The sequence below is a fragment of the Magnolia sinica genome, chromosome 14 (assembly GCF_029962835.1).
Source record: "Magnolia sinica isolate HGM2019 chromosome 14, MsV1, whole genome shotgun sequence".
NCBI lineage: Eukaryota > Viridiplantae > Streptophyta > Magnoliopsida > Magnoliales > Magnoliaceae > Magnolia > Magnolia sinica.
This window is the reverse complement of record NC_080586.1, coordinates 6,522,127-6,533,576: the sequence shown is the minus strand read 5'-3', so window position 1 is coordinate 6,533,576 and position 11,450 is coordinate 6,522,127.

Genomic DNA, 11,450 nt, shown 5'->3' with positions numbered 1-11,450 from the left:
CGTTCATCCATTTGGAGAGACCATTTTAGGGCATGAGCCAAAGAATGAGGAAGATCCAAAGCTCAAGTAAACCCCACCATAGAAAATAGTGGGGATTGAACGCCTACGATTAAAAACTTCTTCAAGCTATAGAAGATTTCAATCAAGCTAATATTTGTGTTTCCCTTCTTCCATATATGTGTTAACTTAGGATGGGTATCATTGTCCCCACTGTTTTCTACGGTAGGGTTCACTTGAGCTTTGAATCTATCACATTCTTTGGCTCGTACCCTAAAATGATATCTCTAAATGATTGGATAGTGTGGATACAACACATACATACATCAAGGTGGGGGCCACATAACTTAGTGACATCACTTCAGTAGCCAATCTCACTCTTTAACCCATCGGTGGCTAATCCGCTTCCCTAATCCAAATCCTCTAAGAAGGTTTCAACTATGGACGGCATTATCCCCACTGTTTCTTATGGTGCAGTCCCCTTAAGCTTTGGATATGTTTCAATTTTAGGCCCGTGTCCTTAAATGAATTGAAAACAATGATAGACAGCATAGATAAGACACATACATCACATTGCACTTAATAGATCTTACTCTGTACTTTATCCATGCCCAATTGTAGCGGACCACTCATGTTTAAATACACAAAAAGTCGACTCGAAACCAGGTCGAGTTAATCGAATACTTGGATGAGTTTCTTAAAAACTCATGTGAATTTTTCTGCCCTTTTTCAATAAAACATAATATCTAAAATATAAATGCCATTTAAATAATGTTGTGTTCTACAAGGCAGGTCGAGTTTTATGGGGTTATGTGGCGCCTATATCTTGTCTCTTTTCCGTCTGAATTGAGGTTTTCTGGGTTTTTGACTGGGTCGTGACTGAATTAAATTTTTTTTTTAGTCTGAATGAATAAGTGAATCTGGTCAAGTTGAGTCAACTCAGTATGAGTTGGTCAAATTGAACTTTTCAAGTTTCGAAACGGTGCCAACCATTCATGTGGTTGGTCTTGAAATGGCAAGATGAGTGCTCTCTACATAGACATGTTCTATGTCCCTGCAAGAATGGAGCGACAGAAGTCTTGAGAATTACATGACATAAAACCACATGAATTGGACAATCCTAGCCATTCTAAGTGATCGATTTTTTTTCCCATTTGAATGTGGACCTCTACCTTCAATGATCGAATTTTCCCTTTGAATGTGGACCATTGAACAAGGTAGGTTCTACTCTCGACGTCCATTTGAAAACGAAAACAAACAGCTAAATCTGTTTTCAGTGCTGTTTATATCGTTGTCTGTGCTCTCATCAAGGAGGCTCTAATTTGTCTAGAGCCAAAGTTTCTAATACTTCCTCTGAAAAATCACCTTTTTTGAATGATCCTAACCTTCCAGTGAATCAATGATTCCTGAAATGAATGACCCATAATGATTATAACAAACATAGTTCAACCATTGATCTTGATCATCCATCATGTGGGTCCTGACTTAGGCAAATGGTTTCATCCTTACATCTCAAAGTGGGTTGGCCAGGCTCAGGCTGGGGCCATGCAAAATCATAACAGCCCGGTTTCAGGCCCATCATGGCCGGGCCAGGCTTGGGTATAGGTGTTATTTTGTGGGCCAGGGTTGACAGACTTTAGCATGGCCCAATTAAAAGATATCCGAATTGTTTGAGCTGTCCATCAGGTGGACCCTTCTGTGGTGGCTTCATCGCCGTAAAAGTAAAAGTCAGCCAAGTCCACTCATCAAGACTGCCAGTGTCCAGAACAAATAGACAAATAGGGGCTGTCAACAACGGGCTTGGGCTAGTTGAGGTCAGCCCAAGCCCAACTGCTATATAAAATGCAGGCCTGAGCCTGGTCAACGCCTGTGACAGGCCTAAGGGAACTAGCCAAGCCCTGACCATAATAACTATATACAACCTGAGCCCGAGCCCCGCGCCCCCCACATTTTTGCATGATCTGGGCCGTTCATTACCAGTTGCCCACCATACATGATATATGACACAAATGCCCTCGAAACATTGAACGGGCTCAGGCAGGACTGACTTGCTCTTAGACACGAGCCCAGCACAGCCCATTGACAATTAATTCAGTAGGAGACCGACCTGAAATGGCCCAGGGCCATTGAACAAGCCCAACGAACAAAACTCTCATCCATATCAGTAACCATAGAAGCTTCCAACACTAGCTCATTCCAGTTTGCGAGAAACGTCCATTTTAAGTTCTGACAGTCCGGATGACTTCTATCATCGACCGGGCCTTTTCCGATCCATCTTGGCCATGAAACTATCCGTGACACACTCTACATTATTTCCCTCCACTTCAAAAGAACTCGTCCGAAGACGAGAATTTTTTTATTTTTTTTCTGAATTTTTGTATCGAAAAGGCATTGCACAGCTCTTAAGATGCAAGTAGCCAGGTGGTTGTGCTGAGCCCACCTATTGAGTGGTCCTGCCTGACTTTTGAGCAAATGTCTTAATTGAGATTAAAATCAATCAACACATAGAATTTTCGAATATTCTCCATTTTAACCTTCCATCTATGTGCCACAAAATCACGCATGCATGGTGCCCCATCCTTAGGAGGGCTGATACAAGGATGAATGTGATGAGGTCCATCACCATCTTCTTTAAGGATAACTACTTCAAATCCACAAAGCTTCTTTGGACTCACAGAAACTTCTCAAATTCACAAAAAATAACAAGAAAATAGAAATAATATTCTAGAAAATTCATAACTTAATTGATGATTGATTAAACAAGTTTACAACCCTTTAAATAGGACTTAATTGATGATTGATTAAACAAGTTTACAACCCTTTAAATAGGGATCCTAAGTCATGGAAGAAGTTCCGGAATTAAACTACAACTAAAACTCATACAAATCACGACTTACTACTTACCATTTATAGACTGCCCTGATTCCTTACTAGTGCGCATGGTTTTCGGCCAAAAATAGTAAGTGTCCTATATTTTGCAAATTCGGCTCCACAACCGAGCGTAGCGGGGTTGGGTAGCTAAATTAGCTAGTCCTACCCCAAAATCATATATGGTATGTCTGATAGCTCATTTCAGTTTGTAAGATATGTTCATTTTAAGTTCTAACAGTTCAGATCACATCTGTCTCCGATTGGGCCTTTTTTGTCCATCTTGGCCATGAAACTGTCTGCGACCCACTCAGGCTCACTGGTCCAATTGGGACATGCAAATCCACACGCTTATGGAGTGTGACCCACCAGTTTTCTGGTCGAAGCCATCACCAACGCTAATGTATGTTGCAACCAATTCAAAACATAAGCCGCGATTAACGCCGAGGGCGGTAGTAGGCCAGAATGGCTAGAAAGGTCTGCACCAAGGTGAACACCAGGGCGAGAACCGTTGCTTCCATTTGGAGTATAGACCATGGGCTACTGAAATAATCACGCATAAGCCTAGCCCGCCACGTGTGCCAATCGGTCTCACAAACCTCAGCCACATGATTAATCATTCCCGATAGGTAATTGTCCTTGAAATCAACGGTCAGTCCTTGGCACATCCGATTAAAGAGATGGACCGCCTCTTCATCATCACCCAACCAATGTTCAATGATCCTGTTTTGCTTGAGTACCGTTACGTCCTTCGTCGTTTCAAGAATACAATACATGAAGATGGTGTAGCTTGTGAAATATGATCCGGACTTCGTATGACATTGCTCGAAGGCGATCATGTTTCGAAATAGAGTTTTTGTAGTTGAATCATAGATGGACAGTGATGGGATTTGGATCACACCTTTCTGATACGTTACATCCAAGAAGCTGCCTGCGTTCTTCTTCTTGAACTTGATCCCGGCACGCTGGATCTCCGTAACGGATGGGATTGATCTAGTCAGTGATGGAGGTCCATGGTCAAATGCTGAGGTGGGGCCCACTCGTGGGGTTGGTATGATATGGGAGTGAAACAAATGGAGCAAATGATGGACCACTTTGGACGGTTGGATTGTCTGATTTATTGGTAGGAAGTAATCAAAGAAATTAACGGCCAGATCGATAAGAGAAGAAGAGTTTGACTTTTTGACTAGGCCAAACAAATGTTGGATAATGAAGAAAGGAAGCTGGTTCTCTAAAAGGAGCTTGCCTTACCTATAAGAGGCACCATCCATTTAGTATTATAAATAGGGCCCACCTCAACGGCCTGATTTCCATCTACGTTGAGAAAGAGCTCGATGATGAAACAACCATTCAAGACCATCATCTCTACGAACTCGTGGCTCCTGAGATTGATGTTCTCTGAGTAGCAGCACCGGGCCCGGTCCACCAACGGCTGGATTTCATTGATGTAATCAACCAAGGAATGATCATGGTCCCGGGAGAGGAGTGTGAATAGATGGTGCCATTTGTGGTCTTCCATGGCTTGTAGGCTCTGGTTGGCTCGGTGGTATGGGCCGATCGAGACGATCTGTGGCTCGTAGGCATTAGGGTCGCCCTGGCGAATGTTTCTTGGGACGCGATAGATGGTGCATGGATCAATCTGTGATGGACGGCTCCCAATGCTTTGGGTCCTCTTGATGAAGGAGTTCACCCATGCATCATGATGGTGATCTTCTACTTCTTCTATTTTCTCCTTTCCTTTATCCATCTGTAGTGAAAAATTCTACAGCTAAAAGAGTGTATGTAAGATGGTGAGAGAAAAGGCAAGGACTTTGACGGTTTGGTGCAACCGGTCAGGGATCGCATATACACCTTCTCTTCCAGGTGTTGGAAGAAAGGTTACATCAACCATCCATTGGGACCTTTACATACTTCCTCCCACTTGGTTGTATGATTTGGTGAATCCTGACCGTCCATTTTTTTTCAATCCCTGCAATTTTCTTATCAATACAAGGGTGGGATTGGTCCCTTGTAGGATTGGCCTGATGGGTGGGCCCGGGACTGCGATCTGGGCCCCTTGGGCTGGTTCAATCATTATGTGGGACATGCACTTTAATAATGGTTGGAGGAAACTTTTAATGGTCCCATTCAAGTACTGTTGTTTAAAAATGATATTTAGACCTAGTCATGTTTCAATGATTCAAACCATTTGTAAGGAGGTTTTTTTGTGGAGGTAGATATTTAAAATAATAATAATTAATTAATTAATTAATTAAATTAGAATTAGAATTTGGGCTGGGCTAGGCAACCTGGCCCGGCCCTAGCCCATCCATTACCACTCCTTTCGACTAGTATGAATTTTCAAAACAATCTTTTAACATGGCCAAATGTCCTGTATCCATTCATTTCAAGTGATGCAAAACAGTGTTGTAAGCCCTGTGTGGTGTGTGTGTGTGTGTGTGTGTGACATCAAGACCGTTCAATAGGTGGAACCCACAATCGCATGGGTAAAAAATGAGGCTGATTAATCATCTTGGTCACGAGTGAAGTTGGAGATTTTTAAGGGTGTAAATTATTTTTTTAGGTTATTGCCCACCTATGATTTGATTAGCCTGATTTTTGGGACCGACAAGCAACATGGCGGGGAACACTTGTTAGACGGTTTGATCCAAATCTCAGGTGGGCCACACCAAAAGAAACAGTGGGGATTGAATATTGAAAACTTTATGAGGGCCACGGAAGTTTTGAATCAATCCGATATTTGTGGTTTGGGTGACCTTATCAACAGGTTGGATGTGGATGGCAAATAAATATTCCAGTGGGCCCTGGGAAGTTTTTAAAGGTGGATATTTAGTTAATATTGTTTTCTTGTAGTGTTGTCCGCATAAGATTTGGATTTGACTTTTTTTTTTGCTTATGTCATAAAATGAGATGGTAAAATAAATGGGCAGTGTAGGTAAAACAGATACATCACGATGGAGCCATGGAGGTTTGACATCAACTAGTTTGCTGGTGTTGGGGTCACTAGCCAAACCACCTCCGTGCCAAAAGTATCAGGTAATCAGACGGCCAATGCCTACATGTTGACACGATTAGTTTGCCCAGTTTTCAACTTTTTATTCATGCGAATGTGGGCCCCTAATGTGACCTGGTTTTTACCAATGGTCCACCAGATGAGTAGCCCTGATCTTACACGAGTGATGAGGTTTTGGTAGAGGAATCAAATCTCCTGCGTAGCCCTCGTAGGCAAAGGATTCGGATTCAGGAGTGACCCTACGGTACTCTGGTCGTAGCCAGTGTTGGAAAAGGTCTACAAGCCCTATGATATATGTATTTTATCCATGTCGTCCATTCAATTTTTCCGGATCCTTTTAGGTCATGAGCCCAAAAATTATATAGATCTAAATTGTAATACTACACACAGAAAACAATAGTAATTGAACAATCATCATTAAAAACTTTTGGGGGGCTTTAAAGATTTTGGATCAAGCTAATATTTGTGCTTTCCTTTCATCCAAGTATATATATGTGACTTAATCAACAAGTTGGATGGCAAAAAAAAAACATAATGGTGGGCCCTATGAAGCTTTTAATGGTGGTGTGGTCCACTTAAAACATGGATCTACCTTTTTTTGAGTTCATGCTCTAAAATGAGATTGTAAAATGAATGCGCAGAATGAATAAAACACATGCATCATGGTAGATCTCACAATGATGTTCGTACATAAATCTCAGTATCGAGTCTCATAAGAAATACACTTATCCATCAAACCCATAAGTTTGGCGAGCTCATATAAAGACACCAGTCCAAAAGTGAAGAAATTGGACTCTCAAGGGGACCATATGATTAGAAATGATGGAGATGGAAATAAGCAGTTTTGAAACTTTCCCACACCCATCCTAATAATTATATACCATCCATATTGTTCATGATCTTGTTTCAAATGAAGTGAAAACATAAAATTTATCTTAATCCAAAACTTTTATAGCCCATGAAGGTTTCAACTATGTGCATTCATTCCTATTGTTTCCATGGCTTGCCTGAGCCACGTAATTTTTAGACTAATGTTCTAAAATGAGCTGGAAAAAGTTGCTGGAGCTTTGTCACATTTTTCTTATTATTGTCGAGATAATTGTATCATTGGTGTATAATGGTAGATGATGTACGTTGTGTGTTAGGCGAAGGACCGGGTTCATTTCTTGGATGTAATCTTAGATATTATATGTAGTGATGATCTATGTAGATTCTTAGTTTTAATAGTGGTAACTCGTTTAAATAGATTAACCCTTCAAAAAAAAAAAATTCCCTCTATCATGAATTAAATTCGGTGTTCGAAAAGTTAACCAATCCATGAGTTTAATAACTAATGAGAGAGCTGTAGTGACTCGAGTACGGAGCTTGGAAAGTAGTGGACCTGAATTTCTTGTAAAAGTAGAATACCTAGCACAGCCACTACTCTCCTCCTGGGTAGTCTTCACATCTTGACTTTTGACCAAGGGAAACTCCCTACTGTGCAGGAAAAGACTAGCTGTATATGCAGGTACTGATTAGTAAAACTCGTTCGGCTCATTAAGGATGTATCAGTCTTATCTATACTGTCCATTCACTTTATCAGCTCATTTTAAGGCACGAGCCTAAAAATTGAAACACATTCAAGGCTAAGTGGACCACACCACAAGAAGGCAATGTGAGTTGAATGCCTAACGTGGAAAACTTCACAGGGTTAAGAAGTTTTGAATCAAGCTGATACTTGTGCTTTCCATTCACCAATGTATATGTTACCTTGTCAACAGGTTGTATGATAAATAAACATCGGTGTGGCATCAGAAAGTAGACGTGGGCATCGACTCGAGTCAAACCGGATTGGGCCGGTCCTTAACCTTGCTCGGGTGGTAGACTCTCAGGAGTTTCAACTCCCGGTCAAGGGTTCGAGTACCCGTAGGTGGTGAAATTCCACTAGCATGAGTGTGTGGGGGTGTGTGTACATGTGTAAAAAAAAAAAAAAAAAAAAACCGGATTGGGTCCAACTTGACTCGATCCGATTTTTCAAGAGCATGACCCGAACTTGATTCGATCCGGGAACGAGTCCAGCATGGCTGACTTGATTCAATCCGAATCCTTACTTACCTGACCCGAATCGAGTTTGATTCAGTCTGGGAAACCGAATCGAGTCGGATCGAGTTGAGTGTAAGGAGAAAGGAGGAGAGAAAGAAGGAAATATGGGAAACCGAGAGAGAAAGAAGGAGAGAAAGGAGGAGAGAAGAAAGGAGAGGAGGGAAATCGGGAGAGAAAAGAAGAGAGATGGGTGGGTGCGTCACCTCTTTCGGGTAGAGAAAGAAGGGTTAGGGTTAGTTTGGATTTCGGATCAGATTGGTCTGGATTGACCACGATTTGAACTCGATCCTGTGTACGATCGGATCTGAGTGATCCTACTTGATCCGCAACGATCCAGGCCTTCGGTTCAGTTCGGATCGGGTCGGATCCACCGGATTAAGTCGGATTCGCCGGATCCAGTCAGATTCTGCCCAGCTCTATCAGGAAGGTTTCAACAGTGGACGTCATTATCCTTGTTGTATGGTCCACTTGAGCTTTGGATGCGCTTCAATTTTGGGCTCATGCCCTAAAATGATCCGAAAAAACGGATGGCATGCATGGATACATACATCCACGGGAGTCTTTACTCAGCACACGTTACTCGGTATGTAATCGAGAAAATGACCACTGTAGACAAAACCTTTTACCCAGCGGTTTTTATGAAGGAATACAAACTTAAGTTACCAACTTAGACTAGCACATGCAGACAGTGACTTTGAGGATGAAAATACCCCTCCCTTCCTTTCGAAGACGAGCGCTGACGCTCCTCCAACCGAGAGTTGTACGAACGGCTCAAAAGAGATCAAAGTTACATGGCCCCACAACTATGTATTTATTATATCCACAACGTTCATCCATATTTCGATATCATTTCGGAGCATCATCCAAAAATAAAAATAAAAATCATAACCATAGATCAATTGGACCACACCACAAAGAGCAGCGGGAAAACTGATTTTCACCGTTAAAAAATTTGTAGGGCCCACCATAACATTTATTTTCCACCCAATCTATTCATAATGTTACAAAGGCTTGGATGAAGAGGAAAAAAAAATTCATAATGATCCAAAACTTCTGTAACCCCTAAAAGGGTTTCAATGGTAGACGTTCAATTCCTCACTGCCTTTTACAGTGTGGTCCACTTGATAGTTAAATTTGTCTTATTTTATGTTTTAAGCGTGACATGAGCTCGCCAAATAGATGGACGGTTTGGATATAACACAGACCTCACGATGGGACCCACAAAAGGCGGTGGGGATTACAATAGCAAAAAAAAAACCAGGAACCCATGTCTACGGTTTTTCAATAGCTACGGATCATAACCGTAGCTATATCCGTAGCCCCTGCTTTTTAGATAACCGTAGCTCGGCGATCAATCGTGGGAGCCATGATTCCACCGCAAGTTGCTGTCCCGGTCGGCGATCAGTCGCGGATTCTGCGATTCCACCCCCGATCTATGGCTACGGATTATAACCGTAGCTATAACCGTATCCCTATCCTTTTTTATTTTTTATTTTTTATTTTCATTTTTAAAATTTTTTTACATGGAGAATTTTATTCTACCTACATTTTTTCTCTAACACATATTTATATAAATATGCATATATAAGCATATAAAAAAAATTATCTCTTTTTTTCATTTCTTTCTCTATTCATATAACAAAAATATCTTCTAAACCAAAATTAGTTGCTTAACGTACCATATATGATTTTAGGGCTGAAAGTTGGGCAGGCTCAACCCAACCAACCTGTGACCAACCCGACATTGGGTTGGGCTTGGGAAGGATGTATCGAGTTTGGTCTTAGGATTGGGTTATACAAACACCAACCCGATAAAACTTGGGTTGGACTCAGGTTGCCTGACCCAACACAAACCCGATTAAGATATAAGTTCCTTATAAATTAATTATAATTGAGTGCAGATCATTTGTGTTGAAGGCAAAGGAAATTTTAATGCCTCCCCTCAAGCTAACAAGATATGTCGGATTTCCCTCTCCCAAATAAATTGCTTGATACAAAATACGACTTGTAATGGAGTAGTTGTCCTATATTTTAGCTTGTTTGTTTAGAAAAAAATGTATGGAGATGATTGTGAAGTGAAGGGAATTGACCGTGAAATGAAACAGAATCGCCGGAATTGACCGTGAAATGCGTAGAAATGACTATGAAGTGAAGGGAAATGACGGTGAAATGAAACAGAATCGCCGGAATTGACCGTGAAATCCATGGTACTGACCGTGAAGTGAAGCGAATTGACCATGAAATGTATGAAAATGACCGTGAAGTGAAGCGAATTAACCGTGAAATGTGTGGAAATAACCGTGAAGTGAAGAGAATTGACCGTCAAATGCTTGGAATTGACCGTGAATCAACACGGAATGGCCGGGAATGACCGTGAAATGCATGGAAATGACCGTGAAGTGAAGCGAATTGACCGTGAAATGCGTGAAAATGACCGTGAAGTGAAGGGAATTGACCATGAAATGCTTGAAAATGGCCAATAATTCCAACATTCTCTAACTTGGGATAATCATGATATTCTTCAATATGCAATGTATTATATGGTAATTCATTAATAATCGAGATTCTACTAGATATTTTAATGGATCCTATAAAGTATCCTGAATTATTTGGTCGATTGGAACTATCGACACTAGACCAACCAACGTAGTTATTTTCTAAGATTCCATTGGGTCGATGGTGGAAAATCCATTTGAGCAGGGCAAACATGAATTTCAGTGGGGCAAACATGAAATTGAGCGGGACAAACTGGAAATTGAGTGGGACAAATCGGATATTGAGCGGGACAAATTGAAAATTGAGCAGGCCAAACTGGAAATTGAGCGGAACAAACTGGAAATTGAGCGGGCCAAACTGGAAATTGAGCGGGCCAAACTGAAAATTGAGCGGGACAAACTGAAAATTGAGTGGGACAAATTGAAAATTGAGCGGGACAAACTAGAAATTGAGCAAGCCAAATCAATACAATGACATTATATTAGTGAATCATTAAGCAATGAAAGCTTGTCATAAGACAAAACTCGATTAAATAATAGAGGACCGAGTACTCACGTTCCATAATAGATGACGATGATACAGAGCTTAAGGAAATAAAGAGTAAGCAATGCGTTAAATTTTTAAAATAAACAAGAAGAGCTTATATGGATTACAAATTTAGAGATACGAATGATTTCATGTGGTGCTTGTTAAATTTAGCGACACTATCTATCATGGAATATCCATATAGTCTTCTATTTTAACAAGGGACAATTCTATCATGGCCTAGTACACTTTCAAAAATATATATATATATATATATATATATATATATATATATATATATATATATATATATATACGAACCTAACATTTCTACATGAGGAATTGGGTTTAAAATATGTTAAACTTACATCAATTTTCAAAGCTAGTCTCAACAAGAAGAGTCTAGGGTTGAAATTTCACCTAAATTTTTAGTATTAATTATTTCTAATTGTTGGAACATACGAGAGAT